Genomic DNA, 18,479 nt, shown 5'->3' on the forward strand with positions numbered 1-18,479 from the left:
CCAAATTCTGGGCCATTCTTCAGACTTCGCTAGATTCCTCCTCATGTTATCTATACATCAGGGGGGTATATACCCTATTGTAAATTTTAGTACCATATCCACAAAGAGACAAACCTTACCAGACAACCCTTCTGTAATATCACTCACAAGAATCAGACCAAGAACCAGTCCTTGTGACACACCACTGGTAATGTCTCTTTCCTCATAGTGAACTCCATTTACTACTACCCTTTGTCACCTTCCACTCTGACTCAATCAGTTCCTAAACCAGTCAGTCACTTTTGGGTCTATATCGAGAGCACTCAGTTTATTTATAAGTCTCCTATGCTGAACCATGTCAAAGGCTTTTATAAAATCTAAGTACACCACATCTAACACTGTCCCTTGATCCAATTCTGGTCACTCAGTCAAAAAAATTAATCAGATTCATCTGACAAGACCTACCTCTAGTAAAGCCATGCTGCCTCAGATCTGTAATCCCTTGGATTCCAGAAACCTCACTATCCTCTGTTTTAGAAGTGTTTCCATTAATGTACTCACCACAGAGGTCTGACTGACTGGCCTGTAGTTCTCAACCTCCTCCTTACTTCCTCTTTGTGGAGAGGGACCACATCCACCTTTCTCTAATCCTCTTGAACCACTCTCATCTCTAGAGAAGCATTGAAAAGGTCAAATACTGCAGCTGCAAGAACTTCCTTAAGTTCCTTCAGAACCTTCGGATGTATCCCCTCCAGCCCCATTACTTTGTCTACCTTCAGTTCAGCTAGCCCCTCACACAGTCTTCTGAAAATCATACAAGATCTATCTTAGTTCTTTTCCTTGTGGTGTTTGTCTTCTGTGGTCCTACCCCAGAATCTTCACCTATGAAAACAGAACAGATATATTTGCTTTATCCTTTTCACCTTCTCCATAATCTTCCCCTCCACCATTGAGTCTTACAAAGCAACTTATGCACTTCTTCCTGTCACTAACATACCTTTTTTTTAAGTTCACTTTATTTGTAAAGATTTGGCATTTACATACAGCAAAAAATCCCCATAGTTTAATGATATATTAAGAGATCTAAGGTAGATCATGTAGAAGTTTAGAAAGGGCATGGTGTAAAACCAAAAATGCTGATCAGAAATTGGAATGGAGAATGATGATTAGTTCTTATAAGTCTGCAGTGACTGAAATAAAAAAGGGCTATTATCAGAAATTAGTAGAAACTGGACAATTAGATAGTAAGGTCTTATTTAAAATCTTCGGATCTTTGACTAACTCTTCATTAGTGACTCAAATATATGAGGAATTACAATTAACTACAGAAGAAGTGGGTACTCATTTTAGAAATATGATTGAAAATATAAGATCTGCTTTATTAAAATCTGGCCCTATTATTTGGATCTATGTGACATAACTTATCAGCAGGAGCTTGGTGTTAAAGATGATTTAGTTTGGTCTGATTTTGGTAAAGTTACATCTGATGAGGTAAACTCCCTTCTAAGAAAGCTAGTTGGTTTTGTTTCTATGATCATTGCTCTTCCTATGTATTAAATACCATCCCAACCCAATTAGTCAACTGAATAACATTATTAATAAATACTTTATTTAGGGAAGGTAATTTTCCTGAGGAACTTGTGAAAATAGTTCTAACTCCAATCCCAAAATCAAATGGTGCAGACTTGACTGAAGTGTCTAACTTCTGTCCTGTTGCTAGTATCCCTTGGCTCACTAAATTAATAGAATCTTGCATCGCAGTTAATGTCTTACTTAGACTCACATCAGTGTTTCTATGAGTCTCAATATGGATTCAGACTCATGCACAGTACTGAATCTCTATTGGTAACATTAGTTACTAAAGTTAAAACCTTATTAAGTCAAAATATTCCATCTGTGTTGATGTAAGTCGATGTTTCAGGCGCTTTCAACACCGTTGATCATGCACTATTACTAAACAGGTTGAGTGATTTGGGATTGACTGGTAATGTCTTGGAGTGGTTCAAGGGCTTTCTTAGCAACAGGCAATGTAGGCAATAGCAAATTCTCAGCTACCCGGAGTTCCATTTTTGTTGTGCCTCAGGGCTCACCATTGTCATCAGCACTATTTAGTATTTTTATGAGGTCCCTGGGTAATTCTTTTAACTCTTCACTATTTTATGTTACCTCTTACCCTGATGACATCTTTATTTTATTACCACTGTCTAAGGATGTTGTTGATGTAGGTGTTTTAATTTCTGCATGTATCTCAAAGACCCATTAATGGGCATCTTCGAATTTAGTAAAATTAAACACAGGTAAGACCAAGTTACTCTACTTTGATACATCAGTAACTATAATTCCATAAAATCTGGTCCTTAAAACAGGGGAACTACTGTCCTTTGATAAATCATCTAGAATATTAGGTTTTATTTTGGATTCACAATTATCTATGAAACATCAAGTTGATAATTTGCGTAAAGGGGTGTTTGCTAAATTAAGTCGGCTTAGAGCTATAAGATCTTCCTTTTTCTGACACAGTTTAGATTGCTAGTACAGGCTATAGTTTTGGCACATCTGGACTATGGTAGTTCTTTGTATGTAGGCATCAGTCAGCAAGCTGCGGCAAAAGGGCACCGGAGCTGGCGTTGGAGTGTGTTTTACGTGTGCATCGAGGCCCCCTTTTACCACAGCTGGTAAAAGGGAAAGTCTCGCTTTCCTGCAGAAAATGGCCAGGCGGCAAGTAAAGCACTTGCTGTGCAGCCATTTCGAGGGGGAGCCCTTACCACCACCCATTCCAGCAAGCCTAGAGAACAAGGCTAGCCAACAGGGATAGTCCCATCAGACATAGGGAACTGAGTCATGTGCTCAGGAAGAGCCTACCAAAGATAACTATAGAATGACAGGTTTGTAGTCCTATCCTATTTAAAGACACAGTAACTGAATCTGCTATAAGCACTGCTTAACACATATACTTAACAACAGGCATCCTGCCTCCATACAAATGGCTCATATAAATCGGACTAGACCTCCTACTTTGTACAGGGATTTATGATTAACATTAGTCTAATTCCAAAGCAACTGTAATTTCACAATTCAAATGCCAGCAGAGTATGTAATAATTGGAACAAGCTTACATATGAATCTCAGCAGTTCTCAATAAGTTCTAAAATATCAAAATTGTATCTTCCAGAAACTCTTTACTTGAAAGGGTTTGCAAATATGTGGACTGTTTTTTGCATCCTCTAGTGCCTTCTTGTCCTTCGTATGTAAGAGATACTACTGATTTTTTTCAAACAGTAGTCCCATTTAACTCTTGCATGTTCAGAAATTTTGTTAGTCACATTAGACATGCGGCCTTTATACACCTCTATTCCTTTGCAAGAAGCTCACACAGTAGTCCAAGTGGTTTTGGATGCTCATTTGAGACCCCATTCTGTTCCCTCTGGGTTTTTGGTTGAACTGATGGATATTGCATTATGAAATAAGCATTTTATCATTGAAGATCGTATTTATCTACAATTCAGAGGGATAGCGATGGGTGCTTCCTTTGCCCCATCTATAGCAAACATCTTTATGGCTAATTTTGGACAAAAGTTGATTTATACATTGCAATTCTATCAATATGTGTTATGCTGGTTACGTTATATCAACAATATTTTATGTGATATGGACTGCTACTGGTGAACAACTATAGCAATTTGTAACTGAGATTAATAATTGTCATCCTACCATTAAGTTTGATTACACATGTCATGCTCATTGCATCATGTTTTTGGATGTTCAGATCAATTATATTGAAGGAGAGTTTCATATGTCTGTCCTTACTACAGTTTGGTAGTATGTATCTGTATCATGTGAAAACCAGCTTTCCTTTTTCTCAATTTTTGAGATATCGTCATATTTGTTTCTCTATACAGTGGTTTAAAGCCTAGGCAGAAGTATTAGTTTCTAAATTGGAATTTCAAAGTTATCCTAAGAAAATTATGAAGAGAGCTTTTAAGAGAAATTTGTATAATAATAGAGATTTCCTGCTAGAGACTCAAACTGTGAAACTGATTCATCTGTCTCTTGTATTTTAAAATATTCTACGTTTGTCACCTAAGACTGCAAAGTTTATTAAACAGCATTAGCAAGTTATGCAACTACATCCTTTGTTTGATGAGAAACGAAGTATGATAGCTTATGCTAGTAACACCAATCTACCAGATAAGTTATACAAATCTGATGTATGGACTAATAAATCTCAAGAACACGGTGGACATAAAAAATGTGGAAGAATGCTCTGAAGTATTCATTAAGAAGCAGAAATGTTGGATTAAACTTTTGAACACTACTACTTGTGAATCCAGTGGGGTTATTTATTTGATACATTGTCCTTGCAAATTGTTTAATATTGATCAGATGTCTCACCCCTTTAAAACTCACAAGATTGAACATAAACATTGTATTGTCAGCCATAAAATGGAGGCTCTGATGGTTCACAATTATGTTCAGTACTAACATAACTTTCAGGAGCTGCGCTGTGTGGTCATTGATCAAATTAAATTGAATATGAGAGGAGGGGATATTAAATGTAGTCTGAGGCCCTATGTGTTTTTGGGGGGGTGTCTGGGGTCCACTGGACCACCAGGGCTATGACAGTCGTCCTCCCTATTCCTGCCCTGCTCAGCACAAGCCTAACACCAGCTCTGAGCTGGTGTTGGGTTTGCCACAGGAGGAGCACCCTTGTTTGATGAACTGCTCATTGAGGAGGGATTTAGCTGTTCAGCATTTATTTACATTCTATTTGTGCTCGGAGTCGGTGAGCTCGTTATTTCACATGCTTGCTGGCTCTGAGCATTGTGCACCTGCAAACACAGGCGCTAGTCGGATGCTAATGGCCTCTAATGCCCACTTTTGCTTCTGAGCATTGGGGCCTTTTTGGCAATCTAGACATGAGCATTTTCACCAGCTCTATGGCCAGTGCAAGTGACCATGACTACAATACAGGCACATATTTAACTTATTATGGGGTCCTTTTACCAAAGCTTAGCACACGCTAATGGAATTAGCACATACTAAATGTTAAGAAACCCAGTTTATACCTATGGGCTTCATAGCATGTAGTGTATACTAATTCTATTAGTGCATGCTAAGCTTTAGTAAAAGGGCCCCTACACTTGTATTCTGTAAAGGAAAGTAAATATCTACTTTATAGATAGATAGATAGATAGATAGATAGATAGATAGATAGATAGTCTTCAAATAAGTGTATTCTTGGTGTCTAAAAATAGGTGTCTTTTTAGAAAATTACCCTCTAATTGCTTTCTATTCATTGTCAAATTTCTGTCATACATTCTTCTCCTTTTTCCTCTTGAATGATTTTGTACTATTGCCCCTGGAATTGTTTTTATAGATTCTCCTAAAAAATTGTGGCTTTCTGATGTACATAGATGATAAGATAATATTTGCTTGATTTATTTTCCTTGCCTTAGTACACTTCTTTGCAAGTGTTCTTTTGCTTTTGTTACATAATAAAATGAAGAAAAATAATGTCCAGAAATATAAAAATAAGTGCCTATCCATGTAGGAACACTGAATACATGTATTTTTAAGAACAATACAGCCAGTGCTTAAAACAATACAGAGACTTGCTGGTATTTAATATTGATCCATGGACATTTTATATCTGCAAATTGTAAATAATACATAGGAAATAAGAAAAGCAAGCAGTTTGGAAACACTGCTAAGTGATACTTGCTGTTGTTTATGGACACTTTATGGACTTTTACATTTGCAGCCACAGAAAAGAGATTGGTCACTGAAGGTCTAATTTCACACCTGATAGACCAAAGTCATATGAAGAGAGGTACCCCGAATTTTGGTTACATGAGAAAGAAATGGAAGGGCGAAAGATGGGCAAAAGGATATACTGGTAGGAAACAAATTTTCCATGGCCATCTTGCAAAAAGACTAATGAGTTAAAGCCAAGAAAAATGTGTATCTGCAGACAAAATCTAGGAGAGAAAGGAAAGAACAGGAGTGGAAAAAGAGAGGAGAAGTTGGGAAAGAATAGGAGCAGGAAGAGGGAGATATGGTCCCTGATAATTATTTTTCAAAAGACTGAAGACCTAGGATTAGGATTCAGGGAAGCATGAATGACCAAGGCTGAATGAATGGCTAAGCTTTGATCCTTCTTTCGCTTCCATACTACAGGTACCTCCTCTGTCTTCCTCTCCCTTATTTCTATAGTCTCTTGTCACCTTTCTCCATCTCTCCTCTTTGTTCCCTAATAGATTTCTTCTCCTGCCCTTTTTCCTTCTATGTTCTTCCTTCTCTCCTTGGATCATCATTTCTTCTCCTTTCCTGCCTCCCCACCTGATACTCTCAATCTTTACCCATTCTCTCTTGATCCTCCTTGACTCTCTCTCTCTTTTTTTTTTTTGACTCACCCCTTGATCTGCAATTTTCTCATCATATACATATGCTAAGTCATTCACTTATTGACTAGAAGGAAGAAGAAAGAGAAGCAATCTAAATGGCAAGTCTAGGCCTGACCGACAGAGAAAGGGGATGCAGAATGAATCACTACAGTCTTTGTACTGCTGAAAGGGTTTCAAAGGGAATCTGAAGAAGGGAAAGAGAAGTGCTTAGCTGGTAGAGAAGGAGAAAAAACTCCATTGTTCACACGAACCATCACTACCCAACTCAACTTGCTCCTTGGCTAACTCATTTCCCATGATTCCTTGGGGATTATGAAATCCTGCAGCAAAAGTAAGTCTGTATTACTTACAGTGGTAGCAAAATCAGAGGAAACCACTGACTCTCAGCATCAGATATGCTAATGAAATTTGCTAGAGTCACACAAAATCTATTACAATGCAGAAACAAGAAGATTTTTTTTCAGGTCTTCAAACCCAGTTCCCAGACTTTTTCTACAAAATCACTGCAAAATAAATATGCTGACAGTTCAACATCAATAATTGTTTACAATTATTACATCCATCCCTTGTCAGATTGTGTAAAAAAAACAATCAATACATTTTGAGAATAACGTTTAAATAATTGCAGTACAGCTCCTTGTATACCTTCTAAAATGAAAAAAAGGCCACAAATATTCACCCTAGCAGTGAGAATTAGTCATGACTGTGTGTCAGGAGAGACAGTTTATATTGACCTTTGCAGTCTAATGATTTGGAAAATACTTGTTTTTTTTTATAACAGAAACAACTAAACAATTAAAATACCAGCACTAATGGGAATCTCATAAACATGCTGTTTGTATTTTGCTCGGAAAGTAAATAAGAAAAACAGAGTACAACTGTTCTTGATAAACCACAGGGCTGTCATATGTGCTACATTTCTAGCAGAAACATATCTGGATAAACTAAACTCCAAGGTCCCCTTTTACCCCTTTTTTTAAGAAAATGGTTGGCTTGAATGGCATTTTCTGCTTCGGAAGCAGAGTGAGAAGAATCTAAAAAAAAAAATGCCGGTTCACTTCCCAAAGGCTATAATTTTGTTAGATATGGCATATTCATTACAGAATGTTTAATCAGATAATGTTTCTGCATTTACAGAAAAATGGTAGACTGATGCTTCTTATATAGCTCACATTTAAATTCACATTTGAATTTGAAGAATATAGTTGAGCTTCTAGCGATGCAATCACAGTTAATGCTTTTTAGCCCTGATGAGCTAGTTATCTTGGGCATCAATTAACGCCAATGCCTGGATTTTTTACACAAATAAAAAAGGACTGGAAAACACTTTAGAGGTGAAAACCACATCTGTTACTGGAGTCAGACAATTGCCCACAAGGCATTGCAAGAAATACCTCTCAGAATAAAAGAATGAATGAATAAATGAATAAATAAATACAGGAAAGAAGTTGAGACTGTACAAGAGAACAGAGGAAGCTGTTATTTTCAGCAGTTTTTATGCTCTGGCTCTGTTTCTCTTTTAAATTCAGAAATAGATTAGTGAGGACAATTTGGTGACTAATGTGGCTCTGCAATTACCAGTGCTACCTTGTCACATACACAGTTGCCACTGCTTCCAGCTCAGTTAACATTCAAATTAAAGGCAGTGAACTATTACCTCATTTGCTAAATTGTTTGTTCCTTATCTATACAAGCTTCTAAAGAAATTATATTGCTTAGACAGCCCAATTGCTGGCAATCTTTTTCAAAATAACTACTTCAGATGGAATTGGGCTCATATAGGGCACGAGGCTGCCTTTTAAAGAATTTCTCCTTTGATAGGATACAGAACTGAAGCTCTTTCCACAAGCTGGTTTATAAATCTCTCATGATTTGAATGCTGATTGCGTATGCATGCAGCATTTAACTAAGCTGAAAGCTCAGTGCTAATGAGTAGAAAACCATCTTTTCATAGCATGAAGGAGATACACCAAGCACTTCATATACTGTAGAAAGTCATCTTTGCTGTACTAAACCAACAATAATCCACTCGGATGTTTCTCCGTGAGCTGTGGAGCACAAACAATGTATCACTGACATTTTCGCCCTTTTCATTTGCTGGATAACTGATGCATCAGAGAGAACATATTGCTGGAAAATTATCTCTCAGCAGAGAAATCTTTCATTTAGAACACATAATTTTGTGAAAACATATTTACTACCAAACCTTTGCCCTAAACAGTTGTGTAACAGAATGAAGGAACTCATTGTGCTTACAAAAACCAGAACGCAACAATTTTGTACAGTCTTTCAGATACACAGACACAGCCTTAGAACATAAGTGTTGCCATACTGGGACAGATCGAAGGTCCATCATGCCCAGTATCCTGTTTCCAGCAGTGGTCAATCCAGGACCTGGCAAGATCCCAGGACAGTAAAACAGATTTTATGCTGCTTATCCTAGAAAAAAGTAGAGAAACTATGGATGCCTTTCAAAGCGCTCTGCTCAGACAAATGATAGCAGAACCCATGAGGGAAGGGTGCAACATGGATTCTAGTCCTTACAAATAGAGAAAGTGTGTGTAAGATTTAGGTGAGTGCCTACCTGACCAGTAGGGATCATCATATGGTATAGTCTGATAAGTGGAGCACAGACACACAAAATTCCAAGTCCTGGATTTCAAATATGCTAACTTTAGTAAAATAGGGGGCAATCTGAAGAAAATGGTAATGAGATGGGAGGACACAAGAGAAATCGAAAAAACTGTGGTTCAAGGTAAAGGAAGCTAGGAGCCACTATGGAAAGTGATGAAGAAAAAAGCAAACATGCAAAACAAATATTTTTGTGCTTACAGAAAATTCTGAAATCCTGGAGAAGGACCACGGTCAGCTGACAAGGGTGTACATGTGTATATACAAGTTGTCCATTCCTGTGCTAAGGACATGAAGTGGTTCAGAGGAAGGTGACTAAAATGATATGGGGTTTCTGCCAAAATATGTATGAGAAGAGACTTGAAGACCTGAATATGTATATCCTAGAGGCAAAAAGGGACCCAGGAGATATTTATTTATTTATATATATATGGGAATGGAGTAGATATTGCACCATTCACAGAAGAAACTGTTTATGAACAACTTGAATAATTAAAAGTAGAAAAAGCCATTGAGGCAGAATGTTGAGGGAGCTCAGAGAGGTTCTGGCGGGTCCTCAGATATATGATTATATATCCTCTTAGATATACGATTAATAAATCCTTCGAGATGGGAAAGGTTCCATGGGACTGGAGAAGAGCAGATATGATGACAGAGAAGAACTACAGGCCAGTAAGCTTCATTTTAGTGACTGGAATAGTGATGGAGGCAATGCTGAAGAAAAGAATAGTGAGCTTTTTAGAATCCAACAGGTTGCAAGATCTGAGGCAATGTAGTTTATCTAAGGAAAATTGTGTCAAACAAATCTGATTCATTTCTTTGACTGGGTGACCAAAGAACTCGATCAAGAACAAATGTTAGATGCAGTTTACCTGGATTTCAGCAAAACCTTTGATACAGTTTTTCCTAGTAGGTTCATGAATAAAATGAGCAGACTAATATTAGAGCCTAAAGTGGTGAACTGGATTAGAAACTGGTGGACTGGCAAGCAACTGATGGTGGTGGTTAAAGGAATTCATTCAGAGAAAAGAAAGGTGAGTAGTGGAATGTCTCATGGATCAGTACTGGGGCCAATTCTATTCAAAATATTTATGATTGACATTGCCAAAGGGTTATAAGGAAAAACGCATATTTTACAGCTGACACAAGGATTTCAAAGAGAGTAGACACTCTGGAGGGAGTAGACAACATGACAAGTTATCTGTAAAAATTAAAATAATGGGCTAATATTTGGCAACTGAAATGTAATGCAAATATATACAGAGTGTTGCACTTGGCATGTTGTAGAAATCCAAAGGAACTAAATGTGACAGGTGGCAAGAGGTTGATATGCTTGGACCAGGAAAGGGACCTTGAGGTCTGAGGATCTCAAGGTGGTAAAATAATGCAAAAACACAGTGGACAAAGCCAGAAGGATGATAGGCTGCACACAGAGAGGCATAACCAGAAGAAGAAAGGAGGTGGTACTGTCCATGTATAAGTCTTTGATGGAACCCTATTTGGAGTATTATGCTGAGTTTTTGATGTCATGTCTTGCTAAGGTAGGGGTGGGCAAACTCGGTCCTCAAGTGCCACAACCCAGTCAGGTTTTCTGAATTTCCCCAATGAATATGCATGAGATTTATTTGCATACAATGAAGGCAGTGTATGCAAATAGATATCATGCATATACATTGAGGAAATCTTGAAAACTTGACTGGTTTGCGGCTCCAGAGACTGGAGGTTGTCCATTCCAGTGCTAAGGAGGTGAAGTAGTTCAGAGGAAGGTGACTAAAATAAAATGTGGTTTCTGCCAAAATATGTATGAGAAGAGACTTGAATATGTATATCCTAGAGGCAAAAAGGGACCCAGAAGATATTTATTTATTTAGATTTATTTACCGCCATTTTGAAGGAATTTACTCAAGGTGGTGTACAGTAAGAATAAATCAAACATGAGCATTAGGCAATTACAGCAGTAAAAATATTCAAATAACAATGCAAAGTATGGCATAGTATACTATTTACAATGTCAACACAATGCATAATAGAACATTTTAATTGACAGTGAAAGGTATAAGCAAAGATGGAACATATAGATAAGTAAGAAAGTAAGAAGAGTTAGAAAGTAAGGAGACTAATTTAAAGAATGGTACACATGATGTCAGAAAGATGGTTATTGTATAGATAGGTAAGAGAGTAAGAGGAGTTAGAAAATAAAGTGACTAATTTAACGAAAGGTGCACGTGAGGTCAGAGAGATGGTTAAATATTATCACAGCTAGGGTAGGAGTGGATAAATATGTCCTGCTGCAGTAAGTGCAGCCCGTGTTACTCCTTGAGTGTGTGAGTGAGACTAACAAGTTAGTTACTTCTTTCATTAAAGGCCTGTTTGAAGAGCCAAGCTTTCACCTGCTTCCTGAAGTAGAGATAGTCTTGTGTTAAGTGGAGCCTTTCAGGCAGCGCATTCTATGTGGGGGCTACTCCAGAGAAGGCTCGCTTGTGGGTATCACATTGTGTAATGTCTTTTGGAGAAGGTGTGGTTAGTGATAGTCCTTGAGAGGACCTTAGTGCCCTTGAGGGTGTGTAGAGGATCATCCTATTCTTCAGGTACTCAGGGCCAATTTCTTTAAGGGCCTTGAAGATCAGGCATAGAGTTTTAAATTTAGCCCTGTATTGTACTGGTAGCCAATGAAGTTTTTGCAAAAATGGTGTGATGTGGTCACGTTGCTTGCAACCTTCTATGAGTCTTGCTGAATCAGTTGGAGCTGGTGCAGGCCCTTTACGGTCAGACCGTTGTATAGTACATACATTTAAATGCTTGAAAAGTATTAATGTACAAACCAAATATTTTTCAAAGAAGGAGAAGCAATAGAAGTAGAGGACATGAATTAAGGTTGCAGTGTGGTACACTTAGGAGTAACATCAAGAAGTCTTTTTTTCCCAGAGAGGGTGGAGGATACCTGGAATAACCTCCCAAAAGAGGTGGTGGGGACAAAAGCAGCGAAGGAAATAAAAAACACATGAGATAAATACAAAAAAAGATGGATTCAAAGTATAACTTAACTAACCTTCACACTTTAAACAGAGCATAAAGGGGGTGTATACTGCACAGAGCTCCAGGTACAACTCTAGCCAGCTTGTTTGGCAGACTGGATGAACCCAAAAAGTTTTTTATCTGCTGTCATTTACTATGGGCCCAATATTTAGCGCTAAACTGAGAAACTCAATGCCAGCCCATGTCAAGGCTCTGGCATTGAATTTCCGGGTATTGGGAGCAGGCTAAAACATAGCCGATTAAGTGCGATATTTGGACCTTAACTGGCTATGAAGAACCGCATAAAGATAGGACTGCATTTTATGTGGTCCTACTTATACGGTTATCTTAACTGGTTAAAATGCCAAATATTGGCACTTAACTAGCTAAGGGAGTCTTTTACTAAGGCGCGCTAGCGTTTTTAGCACACGCTAAACCCTAGAGACACCCATATATTCCTATGGGCATCTCTAGTGTTTAGTGCTTCCTAATCATTAGTGTGCCCTAAAAATGCTAGTGTGCCTTAGTAAAAGACCCCCAAAGTGCCAACTCTGTCCCAGAATGTGTCCAAAGTAACCTGTTTGTCTTGAGTGCTAACTGGGCATTTCCAGCAGCATTATCTGGTTAAATGCCACCAAAAATGCCCTGTTAGCCTCAAACAGGTGATATAAAAGGTCAGGAGAGGCTCTTGAGCATTTAAATAGAGTGAAGAAGTAGCCTAGTGGTTAGTGCAGCACTCTGATCCTGGGGAACTGGGTTCAATTCCCACTGCAGCTCCTTGTGACTCTGGGCAAGTCACTTAACCCTTCATTGTCCCAGGTACAAATAAGTACCTGTATATAATATGTAAACCGCTTTGAATGTAGTTGGAAAAACGACAGAAAGGCAGAATATAAGTCCCTTTCCCTAAATCATTTTGCATATCGGGCCCTATGTTACTGTGTTATATTAAAGAATTCAGGGGTGTCATTGTCAATCTGCGAATTAGTATATGCTGTTGCTGCACAAGCAGACTAATGTTACCCCACTGGCATGAGAGTTAGCATACACTAATAGTGCATTAACTACATGCTGTATTAGGGGGAAGGAATTGGGTGGGTTATGAGTGGAGAATGGACAAGGATTGCATATTGCAGTTATTCTCACAAATAAACAATCTGCACGAGTGTGTGGTTATAACAAAGAAACTATCAAACACATCACTCCAATATAGTGTCATACAGGGGATTCAGATCTGAAGGATAAAATATATTAAATTTTAAAAAATAGCCTCAGTGTAACAGGGAGCCTGACTTTTATGCTCCACTGTACAAAATAACATCACAGGCTTCCACCACCTTCCGAAAACAAACCACAGAGAAAAACTCCCAGAATATTTCAAAAATTCTAAAGAAGTGGGAGAAAAGTCTGTGTTTAAAAAACAGAAGGGAGGGTAACACAATTTAATACAATACAGATCCAAATACCCACAACACTAAATCTCACTATGAATATAAATCACCCAAATAGACCCTAATTAGCAATCCCTCACTAGACTAAAATCCTCATTCAAACAGAGAAGCCTTCCTGCAAGTAAAGAAAACTCAAAATAGAGCAAAAACTCTTATAACATTGCTTGAATTGCTTAAACTTCCATCCTTACTAATGAATGGTTTCTAATTCTGACATAAAGTAAACTTTACTTAGCTCAGAACATCCAAATTGTCATAGCAGAAGTGCAGCCTCATATTGCAGTTATTGCATGATATTCACTGCACTAACTGTGAAAGTCTTAATATGTGGTTACTGCACATTGTTATTTGCTTTTAAAGTGCAGTAAGTACAAAAACTTATCACACTTTAGTAAAAGGGACCCTTAGTGATACACCTTCTTTTTACCCATAGAATAAGAGCATTGACTGAAAAGGCTTGTTTTTCATCAAGTTTGTTAGAAAAATGAAAATATTGATCTTTTCCAGAATCCCACCCAGTTCACAAATCAGCACAGGTAATAACATAGTAAGTGTAAGAAGAAAAGGTGTATTTGGGTGAATAAAAGAGATGAGATGAGAAGAAATGTAGTAATCAAAAAGAAGCATATTTTAGGACCATTTTGGGTTAGTTTACTAAAGTGCCCTACTGCACTGGTGCGCACTGAGATGCACTAGTGCACCTTATTTAGCACTGGTCTTATTCTGTATGATAAGATCTATATAAAAAATAACATACATTAAGAGAGAGTAGTAATAGAAACAGGGAGAGAAAAGAAAATCAGTTTGGTGTGATAGAAACCAATTTAATTAATATGATTTTTTTATATATAGCAATTTAAATTTACAAGTAATAAAATAAACTTGTCATGAAATACAGAGAAAGTGATATGAAGAAAATTATTACAATCAAGTAATTCAGTTCACTCTTTCCTAGACCACAAATTGAGGGGGAGTAGGATAAGACAAGGAGATCATATTGAAAATTTTTTTACAGAAGAAAAGGCCTTAGACCTGAATATCCCCACTAATTATTCATTTAAATCATTAGTCCGCATCGGTCCACTGGATAGGATCTTCATATCCAAAAAGGTGCGCAGTTGATTCGGTTCATAGAAAACATATTTATTGCCCAGGAAGCATATCCCGCACATTCCTTAATCTTCATTTCCCCAGCTGTAAAGGTCTAAAATACAAGACAATGCATGCAGCAAACTTTTCCTACCTGAGTGCCCAGCTATGAAACGCGTTGCCGCGCAACCTAAAAACGATATACGAACTAACTAACTTTCGCAAATTTCTGAAGACCCATCTCTTTAACAAGGCATACCACAAAGATCAACAAATGTAACTGTACACATCTCCTCCTACTCATACTCAGAATTGTTTTCATAATATCTGCTTGTTTTAAACTTCTACTATGGTACTCAACGTCTCTATGTAACACCAAGTGTCTATTTTCTAATCTATATACCACCAAGAACGATACATTGTAAGCCACATTGAGCCTGCAAAAAGGTGGGAAAATGTGGGATACAAATGCAATAAATAAATAAATCAAACACTTGCAAGTATATGCTAACAAAAAAGATGCACCTAGTTTCCTTGTTTCCTCTCTTAATGCCAGAAATTGTTTCCTTCTATCTTGCATAGCCTTAGTCACATCTGGAAAAATCCATATTCTTTGTCCACAAAAAGGTAATGAAGCGAACTTGAAGTATAATCTCATCACTGAGTTCAAGTCCTGCTCAAATATAAACGAAGCAATAAGCGTTCCTTGAATAGACACTTCTGACAATGAATCTTCCAGCAACGCAGACAAATCTTGATTCTGTGATCTAATTCCCATTGATTGAGGCAAATTCCCACCATTCACAGGTTCCACTGCCTTTTGAGCAGGAGTTGTTAAATAATATATTTTATTACATGGGGGAATAGCTGAAAAAGGAATTTTCAAATTTTCTGTTAAATAAAAAAAAAGAGAAACAATTATTCATAATAGCATTTTAAATTGTTTTTAATGGAAAAAATATTTAATTAGTCATATTTATATTTTAAATTTGATGGTTATTACCTTATTTAAAAGCTTTTACTGAATTTAGTGCAATAAACTTATAAAATGACAGCATACTCCAACATTTGCACTTTAAAAAAAATTTGTTTTTGAAGAAATCTGTAGGAGTCATGCCTGAAGCTCTGGGAAAGTTCAACAATCTTAAGGTTAAACGTCTATTATAATTCTCCATTTGTTCAATTTTCTGGTGAATCAAGAGTTTATTTCTTACCAGGGCGTCCGTTGTTGATTTCATAACCTTAACTTCCTTCCTGTACCTGTAGAACTTTATGCGAAGTTTCAGTTTTAACATTCTCAAAGGATTCAGTTAAACTATCCACTTTACTCACAAGTAAAGTTGTATACTGAGCAGACTTAGTTACTGTCACTGTTAGATCCTGAAGCGCCTTGCAGATAGAACTCAATGTAACCTCCATGGGAGACAAAAACTCCATGCTGGCTTCCCCTGCGGGTTTAGGAGTAGCACCGCCGATTTGAGTTCTGCTGCTAATGTCCTCCGTTTCAGCATGTACTCCTGACTCACTCCTATACTTCACAGGACATGGAGGCAGGTTGATTTCCGGGGGCGATAAAGTTTTTCCCAGGCCCAATAGCGTCGATGCTCCTTCATCGACGCTCAACGTGGGACTCACTAACCCGGAAGTTTGTGGGTGACTTGTTGCGTAGCGGTCCAAAGTTTGCTGAACAGGGGATGAAATTCTGGCCATCGGCGGTTGGCCTTTAGTTGTCCCCTTCCTCTTTTTATGAGGCATCACTATTAAAGAAAAAATTTAAGTAAGTAGAAAACTTCAGAGTACAGCGGGCCACTCAGCGTGCAAGCTTCGGGTTGCCATCTTGCCACTCCCCTCCACTCATTAATATGATTTTTATATTCTACCTTTTTAGGCTTAATTCACTTCAAGATAGATTGTAGATACAGAATGTCAAACAATAAGCTCATAAGAGCAGCCAAAAAGCAGCAGTATAGATTAACTTTTGGTGGAGGAGTAACCTAGTGGTTAGTGCAGTGGACTTTGATCCTGGGGAACTGAGTTCAATTCCCACTGCAGCTCCTTGTGACATTGGGCAAATCACTTAACCCTCCATTGCCCCTGGTACAAAATAAGTACCTGAATATATGTAAACTGCTTTGAATGTAGTTGCAAAAACCTCAGAAAGGCAGTATATCAAGTCCCATTTCCCTTCCCTTCCTCTTCAAATGGCACAAAACATCAATAGACTTAAATATGTAGAACCTTGGCAGATATGATAGAGACATTTAAATTTTGAAAGTGAGTAAAGAACAAAATAACCTTTTCCAGAAACAGAGGGGCTCAAAATCTAGAGAGCAAGAAATAAGTTGCAAGGAAGGAAACTTAAAAATCAGCATCAGGAAATACATTTTCACAATTTAAATATGGCTTCACTCCAAACAAAGCCCTGGATTTATTCAGTACGCACTTTGGATATCAAATGCTCTCCAAGATACACGTGAATCCAGAGAAAAATGAAAACTCAATGTATTGGTTAATGAACCTTAGTAGTAATGCACTGTACTATTATAGACTTATATGCAGTGACTTACATACTCAAATTGTCATCAGTTCAATGGCCGCCACCATCCTACACACTTTTAAGTTTTTAAATGAATATTTTAGAAGCAAATAGCCTTAATAAATTACTTTATGCTACTCATCTTCTTGATATAATACTTGATATAGTTTATTTAGATTTTGCTCACACCTTTTTCAGTAGTAGCTCAAGGTGAGTTACATTCATGTACTTTGGATAGCTCTCTGTCCCAGGAGGGCTCACAATCTAAGTTTGTACTTGAGGCAATGGAAGGTTAAGTGACTTGCCCAAGATCACAATGAGCAGCAGTGGGATTTGAACTGGCCTCCTCCGGATTACAAGACTGGTGCTCTAACCACTTGGCCACTCCTCCAGTTGGCATAGAGGTACTCTTCTCTGACATGGCACATGTTTTGCTGGAACGCTTTTTCAAGGCTGTCCCCAACGAATCAAAGGGTAAACGATCAAATAAATATCCTTCCCTTACTCAATGTTCAAAATATAAACTTTATAGCTTAATAAAACCTCACCTAATATCAACCACCGCTCATCCTATTATGCTACCATGGGATCCTTTTAGTAAGCTGCGGTAAGTGCTAGCTCTCACTAACCACAGCTTAAAATAACTTACCGTGGGATGCGCTCATGCATCCTGCATTAAGTTCCAAACTGGCGCACACTAATCCGGGCACTAATAATTTTTGGTATTTTTTTGTTTAAGAGGCATGTCAAGTGAGTATCCCTGCACTAATCAGTTAGCACAGCTACATTACCTCATGCTAACTGCTTAGCACAGGATTACCATGTGAGCCCTTACCGCCGACAAAATAGGTATCGGTAGGTATAGAACTGATTTATAGTAGTAGGTGCTCATGCAGTAATTTTTTTAATGGCTGCATGCATGCATGCTAACTGTTGAGTCCATTTATGCTCCCAGATAGAGGGTATACAGTGCCTGAATTCAGGGGACATAAGAAATGCAATGAATGCAGCATGTGCCCGCTAATGATAAAAACTGACACGTTTAAACATCCTTTCACTGCACGGGAATACACCTTATGTGTTAACACCACTTGCAATCATGTTATATACTGCATCATATGCCCCTGTGAGAAGCTCTATGTTGGACAAACCACTCGGCAGCTTGATACAGGCCTGGTTGAACATAAAAGTGCTCTTAAAGCATTGAAATCAACATCATCACTAGCCAATCACTGTAACATATTGAAACACCCATTTTCAACCCTGAGATGTGTGTTGCTACAACAGATCAAAGAGTCCACAAGAAAAGGGGAGGATCAAAGACCTATTTTATTACAGAAAGAGCAACAGTGGATTTTCAAATTAAATTCTTTA

This window comes from Microcaecilia unicolor, chromosome 3, assembly GCF_901765095.1.
Source record: "Microcaecilia unicolor chromosome 3, aMicUni1.1, whole genome shotgun sequence".
Classification (NCBI taxonomy): Eukaryota; Metazoa; Chordata; class Amphibia; order Gymnophiona; family Siphonopidae; genus Microcaecilia; species Microcaecilia unicolor.